The sequence below is a fragment of the Delphinapterus leucas genome, chromosome 14 (assembly GCF_059928025.1).
Source record: "Delphinapterus leucas isolate spDelLeu-1000000601 "Yukka" chromosome 14, BTC_Dleu_Yukka2, whole genome shotgun sequence".
NCBI classification, from domain to species: domain Eukaryota; kingdom Metazoa; phylum Chordata; class Mammalia; order Artiodactyla; family Monodontidae; genus Delphinapterus; species Delphinapterus leucas.
The window spans coordinates 88,942,230-88,964,735 of record NC_143142.1 but is presented as its reverse complement, the minus strand read 5'-3'; positions in this window follow the sequence as shown (position 1 = coordinate 88,964,735).

The window sequence follows — 22,506 nt, the reverse complement described above, 5'->3', positions numbered from 1 at the left end:
AGAGACACGCAAGGAACCTGACGGTTCTTAACGCTGTGAATTAAGTTCATGTCACCAGAAACCGTGGCTCACACCACACTGCCCTTGTTGTAGAAATCTCAGAATATCATTTACAGGAGTCACAGGCCAAGATTACAGAATTATTAGAACAGGATATTGCTATTTAATGAGTTAATATCACTATCTCATGATTGTGTTTTTAAAGAAACATTTCCACAGCTGGGTGCCGTTGCCATAATCCTGTTTTTACTTTATGCATTAAAATCATTTCTCTGAGAAGGGCCATGGGCTCTCCACACCTCCAAGGCCCCGGGGCCCAGAGTTGAAGCAGACCTTTTCGTGGAGGGAGGTCGTGTGCAGAAGAGGGGTTCTCATGGGCTGCCTGGGGTGTGTTCTCCCACCAGACTTCAGATATCGCCCATCTGCTTCCAAAAGGGATTTGAGGCTTTTACCGTAAAGAGAACACAGGTCAGTGGGAGGGTGAAAATGTGAAAATAGCAAAGAACCAGAGTCTGACAGTTCAGAGACAGGGGGTGATTGGGTCTGAAATCTGAGCTTCCTGGACACAAGGCGAGAGTGACCCTCAGCCGTGAGAGGAGGCCCAGCGTTGCGGAAGGCTGCTTTCAGGGCTTAGGTGCGTCTGCAGGAGGCTCCGTCTGACCTCAGAGAGAGAAGTCCCCCTTCGCCCCCATGAGGCGCCCCATCCCTTCAGAGGGGTGGTCCTCCCCAACCCACTCGTCCAGTGAGGGCTCCAGCGACTGCCGGCCAGGGTCCCCGTCACCTGCCCAGTCTCCCCACCGCCCATGTCCCGAGAGCAGGGTCTCCCCCACGGAGATGGAATCTCCTCCAGGACAGAGGCTGCCCCGCGGGGTACCCGCCGGCTCCCCGTAAGCCCTGCTGGGGTCTGGCCGGGCGGGACCCACGCCCACTGCCCAGCCCTCCCTCTACCCCTCAGCTGTAACTTTAACCTTAAGCCGATTTTGTAACCTTTTGTATTGAAAAAAACCTACCATAAATGTATGTATTTTAAAATAATTGTGTCAGGGCCCAAGTGTTCTTAACAGTGCAAAGCGCTGGGCGTGTAACAGAGTCCTGCTCACCACCCCCCCCCCCCGGTCGATTCAAGGACTAGAGCCACCAGGGAGGGGCTTTTCTAGAATTTAATGTTTCTCTGGACGCTGGTACCTTTGGACCACCTTCTTCCCTTTCTCCCACCCCAAGTGCCTGCCTCTGTCAACCACCAATATGTTCTCTGTATCCGTGAGTTCAGTTTGGGGGTATTTTCTTTAAGATTCCACATATAAGTGAGATCATAGAGTGTTTGATTTCTGTTGGAGAAGATAAAGGACAGATTAGGTTAGATTCCAGGAGCCCCATTAGATTTGCATTATTCCGCTTTACCTGCGTTTGGAAAAGATGAACTGATGTAATGTTTTTGTCTCGAATGTAGAAGGCACGGTTTCCCTAGCCCTTTCCTCGTCGGGGGGACCCTGCCGGTTCTCTGAGGTGGCCGAGGCTGACTGGGGCCTGGGGACGGCTGCAGGGGCTTTCCAGCAGGGTCAGGGCCAACTCAGGGCTAAGACTCCTCAAAGCAGGCAGGCCTGGACAGACGGATGTCCCTGGGTGCACGGATGGATCAGGGCACACGGACCTTCCTGGGCACACAGACGGTTCTGGACAGGCAGCGTGGGCCGTGGGCGAGCCCTGCAGGGCCACCCTTGAGTGAACGTGTTTGCTATTATGACAATTTACTCCTGGGGGTTAATTATGTCTTTATTCACACGAAGGTGTTCAATTCATGCCATAAATCATCCACTGACATGCTACCTCCTGCACGCCAGTTTGTGGACTTAAAGCCATTTCATAGAACAAGCTTTGAGGTGAGGAACGTGTCCATGTTGCTGGGTGTTTAGAGGGAGATTAATCGATTATTAGTAGCTCCTGTAATGAAAACATTACGCAGGCCTCGCGATTGGCTGTGTCCTGCTCATTTGCTGTCTGCTAATTGCTACAGCATACAGGGTCTGTTATGAGATGAAGTGCCATCCATAACCTTGGCCACATTGATTAAGATATAATTGCTTTAACGAAATTCTTACGGAATAAGGCATAGTTCAAACAACACATTGGCTTTAGAAAGGTTGATTTTCCTGGCCAATTACAGAAATAACTACAAAAGCTCTAGGTTTAAATTTGATGGTTCCTTCTGGTAAATTCACTGGAGGGAACATTCCAGGAATTGCACTGGGCTCACTCGGGTGGTTTGAACTTTCCAGTTTGACCATAGAATCTGCCCAATGGTAAACAACGACAACAACAAAACCCAAAAACCCCACAAAACGATGCAAATCCTGCCCGTTCTCTGGCATCCCTGGTCGGCGGGGATGCTCTCCTTGGTGGTAAGGGTGGGTGTTGGGGCGGAGAAGGAAGGTCCCCTTGGACCACGAGTTCCCAGGGCCGGCCGCGCCCTGACCCCTGGCCTACAGAAGCCGGAAGCCGTCCTTGCTGTCTCCAGATGCGGGAGCTGGCGCTGTGTGGGCCAGAGAGCAGCTGCCCCCTCTCACAAGCGGGGCTTTTAAAGCAAAGTAATGAGAAACGGACAAGACAGCTAGATAGTGTTAAAACGTAAAGCTTTCACACCGGATAAAGCCCTCTTTTCTTTTCAGGCTCAAGCAAGGCACTTGGCTCCTCTGGACTCAGTCTTCCCATCTGTAAAATGGCCTCAATACATGGTCTACGGTGTGAGCGCCTGACAGCCTCAGTCCCCACCTGACCCTCCCGGCCTGAGCAGTTGAGTACCTTTGCTGGGGGGGGGGGGGGCGGGGCACAGTTTTAAAAATCTGATTCAAACGATTTGGCAAATGAGTGGACCACCCCTTCCTCTGGGGAGCCCTGCCCCGTTCCTGGTGGCAGGCGCAGGCTGCGTGTCCCTTGGCTACCCCTGCTTGGCTCAGTTCGTGACCAGCTGCCCCTCTGTCCGCTCCCTGGGCACCTGGGAGCCCACAGACAGGGCCCGTCTGGGCGGCCCTGGCTCTGCATGAGCTAGGGGTGGAGTCCGAGGCAGGTTCTAGGGTTGGAGGGGTGGCCGTAAGTATCCACCCCGTGAGCTATTTAATGTTCTGCACAAAGGGTGTCAAGTCCACAGGTGGGAAGTGCAATTGCTAGTATTTCGTCCATCATGTTGTGGACATGCTGTCCGTACAAGTTTTTCCATCTTAGGAAGCCGGGCCTCACTGGTCCTTGCCGGATCCCCAGTGCTGGCCTGAGAGTCGTACGTTAGCCAAGGGAGGGAGGCTGGGTGGACGCACAGTTCACAGACTGGTGATGGGACAAGAGGCGGGTGCGGATTCTTCCTGGAGGAGCCTGGGGCCACTAATCTGGTCAACCTGCTCTTGAGAAGTTCCCACCTGTCAACAAGGAGACCCCGCGATTAAGCTCTGCTCCGTGAGAGGACCTGGGCGGGTGTGCATCCCCAAGAGGCCCCGCGCCGAGGCTCTGGTTGGAAGATGGTAGCCCTGCAGCCTGTGGGGGACACACGAGGCCCCCGGCCCTGCCCACCTGCCCTGAGCTCGATTCTCCAGGAGGCCGCGGCCACGGGCCGCGCTAAGCCCCAAACGCGGATTCCTAAGGACGCCTTGGGAGCAGGGCGGGCTCCACGTGCATCGTCATCTGGGGCCCTGGGACGACCTCGCCTCTCCCGCCTCGAGCCTGCTCTTGCATGAGGGTCTGAGGCACCGATTCTGGTGCAGCGTGAGGCTGGGGGCAGAAGGGCGGCTTCTTCGAGGCTGAACCTTGAGGCAAAGAAGGGCTATCGACGCCCCCTACAAAGGCGCATCAGGGTCTGCGGATGATGGCCTGGCGGGATCGGGGTGGGGTCAGCGTCTAGAGCCAGTAGCACCTGGGTCCTGTCTGAGTGCAGTTTCTGGGGCAACAGGTCTGGGGTCTGACCTGGGAACTGCCTGCCTCACCCGCCCCCAGGTGGCCGGTTTGGGGCCACCGTCTGCACACGAGGCTCTGTGAGATGTGTCTGGCGGCTGTGTTGGCAGGTGCATCTCTGTCCTCCTAGGCTCTGCTCCTCTGGGTGGCTGTGGACCCATAGGTCCCAGGGGGCTAGTTCCCAGCCCCCCACACCTGGCTGCTCCAAGCAGGCCACCACTTCCCCACCTCCTTCTTATGGGAGGAGATCGAGGCCCAGGGAAGTTGCACAAGGTCACGGCTAATTAGTGCCGAGAGTGTCTGCGATGTTCCATTACACCTTCCCCCGCATGGAGCGGTCATTGGCCGGGCTCACCGGAGGCCCTGCCAACATCGCTCAGGTGTCCCTCCCCACGCCCCCCAGGTGCGGGCTCCCTGGTGCGTTTACGTGTTACACACACGAGAGCTGTGTCCAGGGCTGGTCTCCACCCACCCAGCTCTGGTCTCGGAGGAGCCCCCGGCCTCGGCTCGGCCCTCTCAGAAGCGACAGGGTAGGGGCTCGTCGCTTCTCCCAGCAGAGGAGCAGGGTGAGGGGTCAGGGCTGGTGTGGGGAAGCATACAGGGTCTCAGGCTCCTGGGGGAAGGTGCACAGGACCTCCAGGCTGCCCAGCCGGCCCTGCAGCGGTGCTGGGCGGGCAGGGCCTCCGGGAGGAGAGGCCGGCCTCACCCCCCGCAGGCTCTTCATCCCAGGCCCCTCGGAGGGCACCTGCAGGGGAGGGGGCAGCCTTTGCTGCCAGTAGGGCCCCCACAGCCACCTTCGTGTGGCTGCAGGGCCGGACCTCGGGGGACCCGACGGGACGCAGGGATTCCAGAGGGCGCTGGGGGGCGGGGCTGGCCCTGGCTGCTCTGGCTGTGCATCCCCCCAGCACAGGCCGCTTTCTCATGGAGTGGTTTGAAATGAAAACCTGCGTGGTCCACCAGATGCCCAGCTCAGCCCGGGGACAAGACGGGGCAGGGGAACCGGCCGGAGGAGGTGTCGCAGGAGGTGCTGGGCCCTGGGCGTCCACTCGGGACAGAGTCTCAGAGGCAGGAACGCTGCCCTGGGCAGCCCGCCCCCGACTTGAGGCTGTGAGGTTTATAGTCGGACCATCTCTCTTTGTCGTGACCCTCAGCAGACACAGATCTCAAAGCCACGTTAATCCAGGGCCTTCGAGAAGCGCGTGTGGATACAAGATGGAGCTGCAGATTCACCGGCACCAGGCTCGGGCATCGCACGGCGAGCTGGGCGGGGACGCGGCCGTTCCTGAGGCACCGCTAAGGGAGGATTCGGGTGGGGCCGGACTCTGCCCCTCAAAGGCAGGAGGGTTCCAGAACCCTCTGGGGTCCTGGTCATGAGCTCCCAAAGGGGGGTGCAGTGGGGGTGGAGTGAGGGCGCAGCGGGGCATCTGGGGCGTCCCCGTGGTCCTTCTCTGCCCCTGCTGGGGGTGCAGTGGGGTGCAGTGAGGGCGCAGCAGGGCGTCTGGGGCGTCCCTGTGGCCCTTCTCTGCCCCTGCGCTGCTGCGCTCGCTTATGGTCTGCCTCGTTCCACGTCAGGTTGGAAAGTTCTCACTTCTGGCCTGAGCGGGTGGCTGAGCGCCCTTCCTCCTCCTGAAGCCAGGCTACAAACCCTGGGAGCGGCAGGCTGCAGCCAGAGGAGCCCCGGGCAGGGCGCGCCTAGAGGAAGGCAGGGGTTTGGGCCAGAAGTGGGGAACAAAATGCCAGGGGTCATCTAACCACAGAGGGAGGCGGCCTGGCGCAAGGCGCAGGTAGCGCGGAGCACGCGTCCTCCTGAGACAGCAGAAGAGGGCACCAGGCCCAGCAGCAGCTCCTTCCTCCCTCTGACCGACCCTCCCACCAAGGGACCAGGAGCTGGGCCAGGGGCGGGACCTACAGAAGGGGCACGTGTCTGCCCTGGAAATCCCTTCCTCCCTACAGGCCAGAGAGCCCCCCTGCACCCAGGGGGCCCCTGCCCCCCCCGCCCCCCACCAAGGAGCACGAGCAGGACAGTGCAAGCTCCCGGGAACCAGACAAACCAAGCTGACTCCGCAGGGCTGCACAGGCTCTGAGACGTGCATGTGCCCACGGGACCAGCTGCAGCTCACAGGACAGCCAGGACCGAGCCTGGACAGGTGGCTGCAGGCAAAACGGAAGGTGCAAGCAGGACCCATGGTTTCCTGTCACAATGGACAAGTGTCAGGATAAGACTTAAAAAGCATTAAAACAAATTTTATTTACTTGGCTGCACCGGGCCTTAGTTGCAGCATGCAGGATCTGCATTGTGGCACGTGGGATCTCTAGTTGTGGCATGTGGGATACTTTACTTGCAGCATGTGGGATCTAGTTACCTGATGAAGGATCAAACGTGGGCCCCCTGCACTGGGAGCGCGGAGCCCTAGCAGCTGGACCACCAGGGAAGTCCCAAGGATAAGACTTAGAGTCAGGAAAATCATAACTTAGGTGAGACCAGCAGGTGTCACCAACACTGGATGAATCAGGTGCTGGGACCATTGGACAAAGGTTTTAAAGCAGCCACCCTAAGAATGATTCAACAAGCAATTACAAATTCTCTTGAACCAAACAGAAGATCTTAGCAAAAATCCAGAAGTGATCATAATGAATCGGATGGAAATTCCAGGACAAAATACTCCCCAGCTCCTTGGTAGCACCGGGGAGGCAGTGCGTAGAATCGGTGAACTTCAGCACACATGGGAATTCACCCAGTCTGAACAGCAGAGAGGAACAGTGCAAAAGACATGAACGGAGCTTCAGGGGCCTGTGGGACAATTAAGAAGACGTGGCTTAGTGGCACCAGAGTCCCAGAGGAGATGAGAGGGGAGTGACGCTGAAAGAGAATTAGGATAAACAACGGCTGAGAGCTCCCCAAATTTGGTAAAAGACGTAAACCTACAGATTCAAGAATCTGAACAAATTCTCAGTAGGAAAACACCCCCAAACCCATGCCGAGACACATCACGATTACACTTCTAGAAGCTAAAGACAAACCAAAATCTTTGCAATGTCCAGAAGGAAACACATTACCGACGGAAAAAGAACAGCGGTTCCAGCAGCAGCCGGTTCATCTGAGACCACGGAGGCCAGAAGGAAGTGGCACGTTTTCAAGGGCGGAAAGAGTAGCACTGCCAATCCCGAATTACTCTTCAGGGGTGAAGGGGAAACAAAGACAAAGTTCTCAGGCACAGATAAATACGTAAATCAGGGACTGAATTTGCCACTAGCAGACCTGCCCTCCAACAATGGGCAAAGGGAGGTTTTCAAACAGAAAGGACATGACCAGAGGACTCTTGGAGCCTCAGGAAGGAAGACAGAGTGGGAGGAGCCTGAGATGTGTGTCCTTTCCACCCCCACAGGAGGCTATGAGTCACCCCTGATGGGGAGGAGGTGGAAGGTGCTCAACGGAGGTGAGGGGCCCGTTGGGCAGGTGAAGCAGGCTTGATGCCAGTGACACACCGGCAGCAGCCAGATGACAGCGATGGGCGATAGACACTCAGACACTATGCCCGGATCCAGAGGAGCCCTGAGTGCACGCTCACAGTGAGGCTGCAGCAGGCCACGTGTGCAGCAGCCCTTGTAAAGAGGTGGGGGTGAGGGAGTGAGGCCGGGGCAAAGGCGAGGCTGACGTGACACCAGAGCACATGCCGTGAAGGGTGGCTCCGTTTCCTGGGGCTGCTGTCACCAAGCCCCACAGATGGGGCGGCTCAAGGAATTTCTTCCCTCCCAGTCCTGCAGGCTGGGAGTCCGAGATGGAGGGCGGGCAGGGTCACCGCCTCCTGACGGCCGTGAAGGCAAGACCCGCTGGGCCTCTCTCCTCCGTCCATCCTCACGCAGACTCCTCTCTCCGAGTCCCGTTCTTTGTCTCCCGTAAGGACATGCGCCCTGGCTGTGGGAGCCTGCCAGATGATCCAGGACCACCTCATGTCGAGCTCCTTACCTAAATCACATCTGCAGAGACCCAAGTTCCCCGTGGGGTCATGTTCTGAGGTCCCGCCACACTGGCCAGCTGTGTGTTCTGCTTCCTGGGCAGCAGGGAGAACCCCCAACATCCTTAGAGTGTCGTAAGCTACACCCTGGTATTCAAAACTAGCTCAACTATTTAACCTTGGGAGGAATTTCTTCCCTGGGGTCTCTTCAAGAACTCCCACGATGAGAAAACCCAGCGCAAACAGGAGAACCGGGCAGGTCCTCTGGCCCCTCCGTGTCACAGGCAGGACCATCTGGTGCCAGGCTGGCTGCTCCCCAGGTATGAGCGCCTCGGGAGCTGAGAAGGGCCGAGCTGGCACCCAGGAGCTAGAGGGACGGGGCAGGGCCCATGGGACGCAGAGTGGGAGAGCCCAGGGCACAAGGAAGGGGGGGCGAGCCCTGGCTGCTGCTGCCTGACCCCTGGCCACACTCGCTGCCTGGGCCAGCTTGGCAGGAGCGGGTCCGCGGGGGGCTGCTCATCCCAGGCGTGCTGCACAGAGAGGACTGCAGCAGTGGATGGGGCAGGGGTTACGGCGAGCCGTGGAGGAAGCCTTGGAGGAACTGGGACGTTGCAGACAAGACGGGTTCTTTTTACTTCTCTTCTTTGGGGTCTGTCTTCTATTTTAATTATTTTCTCTCTGATCTTTTCATCCCCTCTGTTCATAACAAGTTTGTTTTGCTCACTTTTCCATGTTTTCATTAGTCTAGTTTCCTATTTTCAGCTTCTCCGAGTTCTCACCCTGTGACGGTTTTATTTTTCTTTTCCGTGTCTGTCCTAAATTCTGCTACTAATTTTTCCCTTTCCTTCAATGATCCCAACAGTTCTTCATGAGCTCTTGTATCTCTGCTTGAGCTCTTGTTTAAGAGGTGAGTGTTTCCTTCATTTCTTTGCATTTATGACACTGTGTCAACATAATTTCGTCTGTCCTGGGGTATTCTTTGATGGTGTGTGTTCTTTGTCTGCCGTTTGTTTTTTAATCCCCTTTTCCTTGTTACCTTCCATATCTTTGCATAGATCCTTTTGGTTTATTAATCCTGCCTGAACATGGTGAGTTCTCTACAGATGGTCAAAGCAGCGTTCCAGGACTGAAGGACGTTTCCTGCTTCTCAGCAGAGCCTCACACACAAGTCTGTGCACCTGGTGGGACCACTCGCTTGGGTTTACCTGGACTTCTTCAGGCAACAGAGGTCAGACCTGTGAGGAAACCATAGTGGGAGCTCTGCCCAGCTCACCTCAATGACAGGCCACTGTGGGGCTTTCCTTGTCAGCCCACACGCCCCATCCCCTGGCACCAATAAGGTCAGGGACGGTCCCATAGCCAGCCCATGGCCCTGATCCCATTTTCCATCCCAGGATCATGGGCTCTGATGTCAGGTTATCTACCTAATGTGCAGAATTCCGTGTCCTGCTTCTGCTGCCCGAGACCTCTTGTAGCAGGGTCCACTCGTAGCCTGTTTGCAATCCTGGAACAATCTCCTCTGAATTGTTGACGCCTCCCCATGTTGAAGGTTTAAGATTCCCAGTGTCTGCAGTTCGGTCAAAAACAGTGTTTGTATTTTCTTCTTGTCTCCTTGTTTCCAAGTGATTTCAACAAAGACAAACAACTGAGACATTTTATTCACTACTTTAAGCTGAAAGCCAGCACGTAACATTTTTTCAACAATTACCAATTTATATCTAATTCACTCTATGACATGGGCTCTGTGGCTGTCAACAGAGTTTGCATGGTCTTTACAAAATGCTCAAGTGAGCAAAATCTCTTTGGGCAGAACAGTGGACACTGGGGGACTCTGACGTGACCGGTGCACCAGCCCCTCCCCCTGGGGACTCTGAGTCCTCAGCGTTCTGCCTTGTCTCCCCGAGCTGCTGTTCGGGTCAAGCCCTATTTCGCATGGTGGTCACCAACCCAAGAAACTGGCCCTCTCTGCTCACTTCCTCACCTCTCCAGTGCTTTGTGGGGTGACCACCCAAATACACTTTGATTCAAACTAGGTCTCACGGTCCCTTCTGCGGGGTCCAGACCACAGGCGTGTCGTGGGTGTGCTCCCTCTGACGTGGACAGACCCCTGTCAGGTACTCAGGGTGGGTTTGGGGGCGACCTGTTTGGTGAGCCTCAGGTGATATGTGTGGTTGTTCAGAAACGGAGTTCCAGGCCCTGCAGCCCTGTGACCCTGGAGCCAAAGGAGGTGACGAGGACTTGCTGGCCGCATGTGTCTGTGAACGCAGGGCAGCGGCCAGGTGGATGGGGACCCTGCTCCGAGGGTCGCCTGTCCTACAGGTTTCCGAAGTAATAAGGACCCAAAATGGCCCCAATTCCAGCCTGGAGATGTCTGGCGAGCTGCATGGAAGAAAGAGTGCAGCCCGGCCACAAGGGGAGCCTCCTGGGATGGGGCCCAGGGGCCTCCAGACATTCAGAAAGCTCACAGCTACGAGGAGTAAAAGTAACCGGCTCGCACTAGCCCCCGCGGCACGGAGCCCGGGAAGGAAGCCTCAGCCCACGGCCTTGCTCGCGCCGAGGCTGGTGCGCGTCCCGCACGCAGGGCCCAGGTGCTGGCGCCCAGCTTCCTCACGCCTTGACTGCGGTCCAGTCCCCGCAAACCTGCTCCCGGCTCTCGGCAGGCAGGTGCGGTGGCTGCCAGGCCTCCCTGCCGCGCTCAGGAAGGCGTCGAAAGGCAGAGGAGAGCAGGGAGTGAGGAGGCGATACAGGCAGTGACAGAGGGAGGGTCAGGGCGCAGTCAGCCTGCGGACCCGTCCTCGCGGCAGGTTGTTTGCATCTTTCATCGCCTGGCCGAGCCCCCAGAGCAGCATCTCTGCCCCTCGGCACCGCGACCCTGGGGCTGGATGAGTCTCTGCCGTGGCCGCTGGGCAGCTCTCTGGCCTTGGCTCTCTGGATGCCCCTCTGCAGACAGTGCCTGGGCCTGTGGAGTAGAGAGCCCCTGGGGAGGGTGCTGTGAGGCCTCCCTGGAGGTGGGGCTGGGGGCAGACAGGCTGGGCGGCCACCCCCCCCCCGGTGGGCCCCCCCCTGGGCCCTCCCCCGCCTCTTTTCTCTTCCGCATTCTCTCCACCCTCCTCGATCTCCTTGGCTCAGGACAGTCCTCGGGGGGTTAGAGGCTGCGTCCCACGTGTGATTTCTGGTCCTCAGCCCTCAGAAGGTCTGCTTCAAGCCTCAGAGTGATGACTAAGAGATGGGCCATAAGCAGCCTTCCCATCAGGCTCAGAGGGAAAACAAGCCACTTCTACTTCTTGGCGTGTTTGCCTCTGAGCCTTGGACGTGCTCCGGAAGGCCTGGCCTCCTCCCAAGGGGTGCGTCCTTCCCGGGAGCTGGGCGTTGCCGGGAGAGGCCCTGGGGAGGAGAGGGGTCTCCCGAGGGCCTCCCTCCAGCTTCTAAATTGAGGCCTCAGTGGCCCTGCGGGGCGGGTAGGTTGACATGCAGACAGAGCGGCCCCCCATCGCGGGAGAACAAAGCTTTTATGATGTCGCTGAAAGACCGGTGTTTGCAAAGGTTGCTACAGGACACGCCGCGTGGAGAATCCAATATAGAGCGTCTAGACAAACTCCTACTGTCTGACCTTTCGTGTGTTTCCTCATCCACCCATCTTGCCAAGCAAATGTGTGACTAAGCAGGGGTTCGGCGGACACCCTGTCACCAGCCCCGATGAGGCCCAGGTCACTTCATAAATTTCAGTCTGGCTGCCCTGACGACGGGGGCTCCTCCACCGGCGGGCTTGCTGTGCGGTTTCCAACCTGCCATGTGTGTCTGGATCGTCATGAACTAATTTTAAGTCTGCTGCCTCCAAAAGCCACAGGGCGGCTGAAAGACAGAGCTCACTTCCAGCCAGAAGGACCCCAGAGTTTACCTAAGACACGAAGAGGAAGGCGGACAGCCCAGGAAGACAGAGTGAAAGACGGTGACCGCCAGGCCTGTCCTGATGGTGGGGGTCCGGGGGCACCGGCTCTGCCAGCGTGAAGCGTCCAGGGCCTCGGCACAGCCAGCCCAGAACATTCTTTCCCTCCCAGGTCCTGCTGGCAGCTGTGCCTGAGCCTCTGAACGCAGCCGCGTCCGTGGCTCAGAGGCAAGAGGAGAATCCACTCCACATGCAAACACTTAACTGCAGAACTGGAGCCTGGTTGGTTCTTCCTGAGCACAAGGCTTCGAGTGTCAGGGGTCCTCGGGGCGGGGGCGGCGGGAACTCACCCTGGAACTCCCTGGGGCGGGGGATGCAGACAGCACGGGACGAAAGTTCAGGAAAGCAGCCGTGAGCCTCCCGTGGACACACGGCCTGGCCGCGCCCACAGACCACTGGGCTGATCAGGTGGAAGCACAGTGCCACGTGCCCTGCAGACCCTCCCACCAGGGGGGTTTCCACTGGGACGTGCCTCTGGCTTTAAAAATGGAAACTGGAGAAAGATTGGACTTGTTTTGCTGGAGAAGGTGCCGCTTCTCCAGAACAATATTGGGGCTGTGAAGCGTGCTTAGCGCAGCTGTGTCCTCATGGTGGCACCGACTGGCCAGATACTATGAATGGTCCAAAGGGAAAAGACACACTTTGCTCCAGATGGTGTCACCTGTACCGAAAGGTGAGGGAAAGTATTCCCGAACCTTCCTGCCCCCTGCCTGGAGCTCAAGTATGATCTTAGCTGCAGGTGTGTTGTGGCCGAAGCGTGTCCTGAACACGCATGATCTTTACACTGATTTTCTACGGACATAGGAAAGGGAAATTTCGTGGAGTCTCTGGCTGAGCTTTGTGGGCACAGTGCTGGGAGCTCTTTAGGAAGTCTGTCCCTGATGATGGAAAAGCGGAAACGCCCCTGAATTTCTTGTAGATTGTTGGGACCAGGCTGTGGAGGCCCCGTGGAAGGGGTAACAGGAGCCTGGTGATGGGCCATCGTGTAGGGGCGGTCAGAGGGCTACGAGCCCCACTGGACTTCGCAGAAGGGCTCCCAGGCGACAGGGGGCCGCTCAGGGCCCCCCTCCTGAGGCTGTGGGCCCAGGGACCCTGGGCACCGTCCAGAGAAACTCATGGTGGTCAGGACGGGAGCGGGTGCTGGCACACAGCAAGGGGAGGCCAGGTGCAACCAAGCATCCACCCGTGTGCAGGGCTCCCCCCACCTGGAATTACATAGCAAACATCCTGAGTGCTGAGGTCGGGAAACCCGCTCCAACTCAAAGGAGGGACAGGACAGAGGCCGTGGGCAGGGCCCTGGCCAGCATCTCCCGGATCTCATTCAGAGAGGGACCAGACCCAGCTCTGACAGCTCCTGCTCTGAGCAGAGGAGACAGTGGGAAGCGTGTGTGTGTGTGTGTGTGTGTGTGTGTGTGTGTGTGTGTGCGTGTGTGTGAGAGAGAGACAGACAGAGAGAGAGAGACAGAGAGAGAGAGACAGAGAGAGAGAGAGAGAGAGAGAGAGAGAGATGGTCAGCCCGCAGTCGGTGGCACGACAGGGCACAAGAAAGTCTACCTCCCGGGAAGCTTCACAAAACCTCGACTAGGGCCAAACCCGCTCTTGGTGCCCACCTGCCGGTTTCCTCACCTTCAGCACGGGAAGAATCAGAGCCGCACACAGAACCATTGTCAGTGTCACAGGAGCAGTGCTGGCCCTCGGAACCTGGCCGAGGGGCTGCGGTCAGAGCTGTCGGGAAACTCCTGTCACCAGCATACCAGAGGCCCTCGGGACCACTGCAACACTCTTGCCACACTTGCCCTTAATTCAGCTTCTCAACACACCTTTCACGGCCTGCCCACAGGGCTGCCTGATCCCTGGGCACTGAGCTCAGCATGTTCCCCAGCTCTGCTCCCTCAGGAGATGGACTTAACTGTCACGCCAAGGTCACACCTCGATTCCCATGACAACAGTTCCACCATAGCTTAAAAAATGACTTGTGTAACGTCCTGATTCTAAAATGTATCCCAAAGCTACAGTCGTCAAAACAGGGTGGTCCTGACGCAAAGACAGACATGTGGACCAAAGGAACAGAATCGAGAGCCCATAAATAAAACCTGATGTGTGAGGTCAGATGGTTTTTGACAAGGATACTGAGACTATTCCGTGGGGAAGGATAGTCTTTTCAACAAATGGTGCTGGGAAAACTGGATATCCACATGCAAAAGACTGAAGTTGAACCCCTACCTCACACCATATACAAAAAATTAACACAAAATGGACCAAAGACCAAATGTAAGGCCTAAAATTACAAAACTCTTGGACAAAAACATAGAACAAAAGCTTCATGACGTTGGGCCTGGCAGTGATTTCTTGGATGTGACCCCAAAGGCACAGGTAACAAAAGACAAAAATTGACAAATTGAACTTCATGAAAATTTAAAAATTTTGTGCATCAAAAGACAATATCAACAGAGTAAAAATACAATCCACTGAACGGGAGAAAATATTTACAAATCATACATCTGATAAAGAGTTAGTGTCCAGAATTTATAGAGAACTCCTAAAGCTTCACCAACAAAAAACAAACAACTGGATTCAAAAATGGGCAAAGGGCTTCAATGGACATTTCTCTGAAGAAGACATACAAATGGCCAATAAGCACATGAAAATATCACTAATCAGGGAAGTTCAAATCAAACCCACTATGAGACACCACTTCATACCCATCAGAATGGCTATTATCCGCAAACGAGAAAACAGGTGCTGGCAGGGATACGGAGAAACTGGAACCCTTGTATGCTGTTGGCGGGAAGGTAAAATGGCACAGCTGCTGTGCAAACAGCACGGCAGTTCCTCAAAAAATTAAACAGAGAATTACCATATGACCCAGCAATTTCACGTCTGGGTTTATACTCAAAAGAATTGAAAGCAGGGTCTTGAACATATATTGCACACCCACATTCACAGCAGCATTATTCACAATAGCTAAAACATGGAAGCAACCCAAGTGTCCATGGACAGATGAGTGGATAAACAAAATGTGGTGACAGACACAATGGAATAGTATTCAACCTAAACGGAGGAGGAAATTCTGACTCAGGCTACAACATGGGTGAACCCGGGTGAAATAAGCCAGACACAGAAACGCACCCTGATGATTCCACCTGTACGAGATTCCACCTGTCGTCCAATTCATAGACAGAAAGTAGAACGGTAGCACCAGGGCTGGGGGAAGGGATGGGGAGTGAATGTTTCACGGGGGCAGAGCTTCAGTTTCATGAGATGAAAAGAGTTATGGGGACTCACGGTGCTGACGGCTGCACAGCAACGCGAATGTGCTTAGTCCCACTGAAGTGTGCTCCAAAAATTGTCGCGGTGGTAAGTTTTATGTGATGTGTATTTTGAAACAATTTTTTTAGATGGGGGGGGGTGGGAAATAACCTGTGCAAAACTAGCAGTTACTCCTTGAGCTTCTTGTTGACATATTTTCTGCACTGGGAAGACATAAGTGTCAGGCTCTGCAGGTTTTTGCAGGTGCAAAAATTTCATAATTCTGCCTGCCTTTTCCAGTAACATCATTGTGTGTTTTTTTTGTTTGTTTGTTTTTTTGTGGTACGCGGGCCCCTCACTGTTGTGGCCTCTCCCGTTGCAGAGCACAGGCTCCGGACGCGCAGGCTCAGCGGCCATGGCTCATGGGCCCAGCCGCTCTGTGGCATGTGGGATCTTCCCGGACCGGGGCATGAACCTGTGTCCCCTGCATTGGCAGGCGGACTCCCAACCACTGCGCCACCAGGGAAGCCCCATTGTGTGTTTTTGATGATATGAGTTATTTGAAAGAAACTGACATTATCCAAAATACAGAACTCCTTTGGAAATTTTGAGGAAGGCTCTTGAACTGCAAAGGGCTTGTCTTCTGTGAGCTGGTCCCTGGAGGGCCAGGCGAGCGGGGGTCCAGAGCCAGGGCTGGGGGAGCAGGAAGCACGAGGGCCCAGAGGCCGAGGCCAGGAGCGCGGGGGCCGCCCTGCTGAAGGTGGGATCCCGCCGGCCCCTCGGCGCCCGCGCAGGACCAGCTCCCGGCACAGGGCGTCCTCAGACGTGGAGGACACCCGGCGCTCCCTGCCTGCGCCTTCTGCAGCCGTCCACGCCTCCCGCGGTGGCCCTGGGCTGGGGCCTCTGAGCCTTGTCTCCCTCCTCCCGGGAGCCCACGTCTGCCCGGCGGGTCTGTCTGTGCGTCTGGACACACCCCAGGCTTGTCCTCTGGGCCCTGAGCTGAGGACCACATCCTGGGGCCCCTTCCTGAGGCCCTTTTCTGCCTCTGGGGTGTGTCCTCCTGCTGCGGGACACCCGGGGCTGGCACAGGGAAAGCTTCTAGTGGCAATTGGCGCCCACAGAGGGGACCCGCCCCAGATCACCCCCGAAGGGAGCAGCCGCATCGAGGGCCCTGGGGCCACACTCTGCTCAGCTGCCCAAGGATGCAGGGCTGTGACCCCGACGCCCAGGACTCCATGTGACCCCAGCTGAGGGGCCCAGGCTGGGCAGTGACCGGGAGCAGCGAATCCACAGAAGACGACAGACTTGGGCTCCCTGGAAAAGTCATTATATGCTGAGAGGGAGCTGAGCCGGGTGAGGAGAGCGGGCCCTGCTTCCTGCCGAGCCTGATTCTCCCCGAGCCCAGGAGCCGCCGTCCGCCACTCCTGCCCTCGCAGGCGCGGCCAGCTTGTCCCATCCCAGGGCCGAGCGGGGAGCCGGAACACATAGGCCTGCGGTTCTGTCCGTTTGGTTTGTGTACAAAGTGGGAACTTCCTCACCAGGAGCCTGTGCTCCGAGACCCAGGCTGGATGGGCCCTCGGACTGTGAACAGCCCGTTGTGGGTGATGGTGACCCCAGAGTCCCACTGTCCTAGCGGCAGGAGGTGGACTCCGGGCCGCAGGGTGGTCCCTGCAGGCTGGAGGGAGGCCCGGGAAGGTAGGCAACGTCTGCGGGGACTCCAGCAGGTCTTACTGCGCCCCCAGCTCCCAGGACGAGACCTGGACGTGAGTGTGGAGAGCAAGGTGGGCTCCCGAGCCCTGCAGACTGATTCACGCCCCCGCCCCAGCAGCAGGGTCCAGGTTCCTCATCTCTAAGTGTAGGGGCACCCACGGCACCTCCCTGCGGGTGTCGGGTGATGGGGTGGCACCAGCAGCAGGAGGGGGTCGGCAGACTCCCCGAGAGCCCGGGTGCCTGCAAGCCTGGGCCTGGCTGCAGGGGGTGAGGGGCTCTAGCAGCTCCCAGGGTGAGGACCGCTGGGCCGTGGTGTAGACCAGGCCTCAGAGGGCCGAGCCTCAGACCCCATGCTCCGAGTGGGGAATGGGATTCTCCTGTGGCTGATTTAGCAGGAAAACATGGTAGACAGGGAAAACGGGAGTCACAGGTCGGATCGTGTCCCCAGAAAGATATGTCGAAGCCCTAACCCCAGGACCTGTGAACGGGGCCCTGCTTGGGAATAGGGTGCTTGCAGAGGTGACCATCCTTGAGGCCCAGGGACGATGTCCCGAGACCACCGAGGCAGAGGGGGGCGCGGCTGTGAGCTGAGGGGCGCCCGGGGCCCACATAAGCTGGGAGGCAGGAAGGACCCTCCCCAGAGCCTCTGGCAGACTGACGGCCTCCAGGCCAGGAGGAATAAGTTTCTGTTGTTTTCAGCCACGCCATTGTGATGGTTTGTCATGGACGTGCACACGAGGGTCAGACAGGGAAACGTGGCTCCTGTGGACTCATGGCCCCTCGGCTGCAGGAAGAAAGGTTCGGAGACAGGCCCCTCGTCCAAGGTGCTCTGAAGGGAAGGTCTGTATTTTGCTTTTTTCCTCCGGACTCTGTTGCTCCAGGCTCCTTGCGCGGTGACGAAAGATCTGCCACAAACAACAGCGGGTGTGGCTGCTCAGACCTCCAACCCCAGGAGGCAACGGCGGGAGGCTGATGGCCGGGGCTCCAGGGCGCTGCCACCTCAACCGCCCAATGGACCATTTCCTCGGCCTCTGCTTAGTGCTCTCAATTACACTTCTCTTAATAAAGAACATTTGCTGAGGAAAAGGACAGAGGCTAAAACAATCCTGGCGCCAGGTTGAATCAAAGTGAAAACAGGTCAGCACTACCTCCACTCCTGGGACTCGACCCCTACGAAGGTAGGAAAGAGGGGTCCCGGGACCAGCAGCATGGCTCAGGGGCCGGGGCGCAGGCGTGCGTGCGTGTGTGAGTGTGCGCTGCGCTTTGGCGAGAAAGTCCACGCAGTCGTTCTCAGGCCGTCCCCGGAGGCCACTTGCAGGTCCTGTGCGCCCGTGTCTGTGGATGCTGTTTCTATGGAGGTGCTGGGATTGTGAGGGATCCTTTCTAAACATGAACAGGAAGTTCTCCAGCTAAAGCTTCTTGGTTCCAAACCTCACTTGCTGCCCAGAGCTCGGGCTGCTCCCAAGGCAGCCTGGGTGCCCCCTGAGGTTGGAGGCCCCAGACCCTCAGCCCCATGGGGCCCTGCCTGACCCGGGCCTGACCCCTTCAGCCGAGCCCCTCCCAGATCTCAGACAGCACGGTAGCTCCCTGGCCTTATTCACACTAAAGTGTGAGTGACTGATGGCCTTTTAACAGCCCACACACATCTGCATTTTTCGAATAGAAAGCTATTTACCCAAATAGATCTTTAATTGGCTGCCTTCCTGGGGGCTTAAGTGCCAATTTCAGGAAGCAAGCCCTGGGGGAGGGACGGGGTCTCCCCCATCAGCCCTCGAGGTACCCCAGCTCCGACTCTCTCATGCTCCCCCGCACATTTGGGCAAAGGCGGCAGGAACCAGAGGGGTTCCTGAAGGCTGTCGCAGCCAGGAATTCAGAACCGGACACATCCAGGAAGACGCTCATCCTTCCAGACGCCCCTCCTGGGTCTCCCTCCCAGGAACGCCCCACCTGAAAGCACGTCCCACAGGTGCGGGGTCCGTCCCGTGCACTCCGCTGCTGTTGGGCGGCTGCCCCACTGGAGCACCCCTGACCCCCACCTTGTGTCCCATCCCGCCAGCGCCTCTGCATCCCCCGGCCGGAGCGGACCCGGCCCCTCGAGGGGTTTTCTGCCAGTTTCTAGGCTTTCTCCCTGGTCTCAGCGTCCCGGGCGCCCTGCTCTAGTCCACACTCCTGCTGCAGCAATACAGAGACCGTCCATCTAGTTTCTCCCCGCAAGTGTGTATCGAGCGCCTACTGTGGCAGCAGCAGCCTCGGTACATACCGCAGGCCCAGCGTCTGGCCTGGTCCCTCCCCCAACGAGCCTGGTGGCCCATGGCTAAGTCGGAAGCAAAATCACTTTAATGACTTTAGGCAGAAAGAGATTGCAAACAGAATCACCAGGGATGCCCCAGGGATGCCCACCTGGGCAACGTGCAGCCGGGACCCTCAGCCAGAGCTGTGCCCACCTCACGACCCCACAACCAGATGCCAGCAGCCCCGCCAGACCTGGGAAGACTGCCCCACGCTGCTGCCCCAAGGCCGTTCTCGAAGTCTCCAGAGACCAGGCTCACATGTGGCCCAGCTGTGCACGCACAGATGAGGGCACCCAGGGAAGAGGCCGGGGTCCCAGGCTGAGTTTCTGCTTCATTCTCACCCCGCTTCAGACACTGTGCTCTCCAGCCACGGAGGGTCTCGTTATTTCTAGAAGAAGCCCGATGCTTAATCACTTGGTACTTTCACATGTCATGCTGGGGAATGCTTCTCCCACTGAAAACTCCTCAACATCCTTCAAAGCCCCACCCTGCATGACTGGGCCTCACCACCCCTGGAGTGAGCCTGCAGGCCAACATTCCATGGACAGAAGGGGAGCGTGTGGCCAGGAGTGTGGACCAATGCGCTCAGCGCCAGGCCTCCCCGCAGTCCCGTAGGGACGCTGGAGTTGACCAGACTTGGGATGTGGAAAAGGGAGGGGCAGGCGGGGGCTTGTCCAGGTGCTCACCCCTCCGCTGCAGGCTGGTCTGGGAGTCCTCGGTTGTCACTTTCCCTGGACGTTCCGGGCCCCACCCTCTCCCACTCTCTGTCTGGCCGCCTCTCAGCTCACGGGAGAACCTGCCCTTGGCAATCCTTTGGGCGGGCAGGCTGCCCAGTAGGCCATCTGGGGGAGTCCCCTCCTGCCCGGCCTTGGGGGCTGGGCCCCTCTGTGACAAGACCCCCTCCCCGGCCACAGGGGCGTCCAGGGAAGCTGGATTCCAGGCCTGACGATGCACCGGCATGCAGTGGTGGGGTCGCGGCCGCTGAGAGCGCCTGCCAGCTGGCGGTGTTGCTGGCGCCCACATCCCCCCAGCCGGCCTCCAGCTCACCAAATACCTGGGCTCACAGTCACTGCCTTTCTCCCCCCCGGCAGCGGCCGGGGCCCAGGGGTGGCTTTGTTTGGGCGCTGTCTCTCCGAGTTGTGTGCACATAGCTGTGGAAGAAGGCTGAATCGCAGGCTTGGATTTTTCACCCTCTTCTCGTTTCAGTTTATGTGACTGAATGGCTTGCAGCTGCTTCAAAGGGATGTCCTCACCCCCCCACCTGCTGCCCCATCGCTTTAGTCACCGTCCGCAGTGGGGGAGAGGCCCGGCCCGCACAGCTGGAGCGAATTAAAACCCACCTATTCAGGCCTGGCATCTGTGAGCCACGCATACCCACCGCATACACAGACTTACACAGCTCGGCAAAAATAGCCTTTTCATGGCAAGGCAGGACGGAAACCACAGCCGCGTGTAAAAGGCCTCCCAGTTTAGGTCCGGGATCCTCAGCTCCAACCTGCGAACAAGGAGCGCTGTGTTCCCGCGACCTCGTTCCCTCGAGAGCCCTGGTGCCCACATTCGACAGACGTGCACGCTGCGTGTTTCTCCCCATCTGCGAAGGGCGCGCCCCAGTTTGTCACATTCTTACGCTTTTCCACTCCCGTTCACTTGAGCCCTTTTACCCAAATTGTTCCACGCGAAGGGAGCTTTCCCCCGGAGCCTCCCCAAAGGGCTCCTGGCAGACGTTGCCCCCTGGACGGCGTCGGGAAGAACAGAGCCGCAGCAGGGCAGCTAGCTTCTCCGGGAGTCAGGATGCTCTCAGCACGTCCACACCCGCGGAAGAGGCCAGGAGTGAACTGCTGCTGGCGCGGCTCAAGCAAACCATTTCGATTCGATGCGACGAAAGGCCCGGGGCAAGTTTGCTAGGATTTGCTCTCCTGGATCTGAGAAGGATGTTCCTTTTTTTTTTTTTTTAAGCTTTTTGCATTATCATTATCTCTCAGCCAGCACTGAGGTGCCTGGAACGCATAAAAGAGTATTTTTCCAAACTGAAACTCTGAAATAGAAGCACCAATAAAAACAACAAAAACAGATCCCAGACTTACGACCATGTCTTCACCGCCCTCTCCCTCCCTCTCTTTCTCCCCTCCTCTCTCTCTCTCTCCCTCTCCCTCCCTCTCTTTCTCCCCTTCTCTCCCTCTCCCTCTCTCTCTCATTTTTCTTTCTTCCAGTTAACTTGGGACACCTGAAAACAAGTGACGTCAGAGACAAGGGATGGGCTCACCCCGCCTGCCGGGCGCCTCGGTGCCCTCCTGCTGCACCCCCCGTGCAGCCTCGGGCGGCCGGGCTGGGCGGGGCTCCACCCTCGCCTTTTGAACAGCTGTCTGGCAGCTCTGAGTGAAGGTCGATCTGGGGGTGAACTGCAGAATGCAGGGTGAGTGGTTAAGAAGCGGGGTCTCCACCGTCTTTGCACCTTTGCGTGTGGTTTCCCAGCTGCTTCCAAGGGCTGCCCGGTCGCGGCCGACTCTAGCCTGTGCCCTTTGGATTCCTCCAGAAGGTGCTCCCTTCTCGGCCTCTGGGCCCCGTCCCCACAGGCCCTGCCCTCCGCGGGTCAGCAGCGTCCCCGCGGCCACCTCGCCGCCCGCCGGGCACAGGCCTGTGCAGGGCCAGCCTCGCCGCCGGTGCGTGGACCCGGGCCCGGGAACAGGAGGCCTGAGTCACGCCCTCCGGCGCTCGCACCCAGGCCTCTGGGCCCCGTGGCCGCGGCCGGGCCGGGAGTCCTCCGGGGCCCACGCGGCATTTGGCCATCCCTCGCTCTTCCCTCGTCGGCGGGGGCTGTTTGTTTTGGGGGCCGAAGGCAGACAGAGGGGTGAGGAACTCCCCACAGTGGCCGTTTGCACCATTTCAAAATACTTCTTGACCTAACAGACGTCAAGAACTTCACTTCACAGTGTTTTGCACAAGCAGTCTGTAGGGTAGAGCCCTCCCCTGTGAGAAATCAGAACAGAGCTATGCTGTCGGACGTACCGTGCCTCCCAGGTAAACACGGAGTCGCTTTTGCTTTAACATTATTTTAAGTGAAAGCCATTAGGTCTGCAATTTAGTTTAATCGTTTGCCAGGTCCTATTTTCGAAATCCTAACCATTTAGGGTTAAAGCTTTCAGTTTCCTGTCCGCCCCAGGAATCCGGCAGCTCAGCCCGGGTGGCTGGAGAACTCTGCTGCCCCGAGAGCAGAAGGCAGAGGCTCCTTCTCGAGGCAGGCCGGCTGGGCGGAGCGTTACAGGGCAGGGCCCCCATCACCCGGGCCCCTCCCGAGGGCAGCCGTCCCCCGGCACCAGCCCGGTCTTCGGGGAGCTCCGGCCTCAAGGTCAGCAGGGAGTGGGCTCAGCGGAAGGGCCCGCTGTGTGGAGCCCATGCCCTGCAGGGCGGGGGGGCTCCC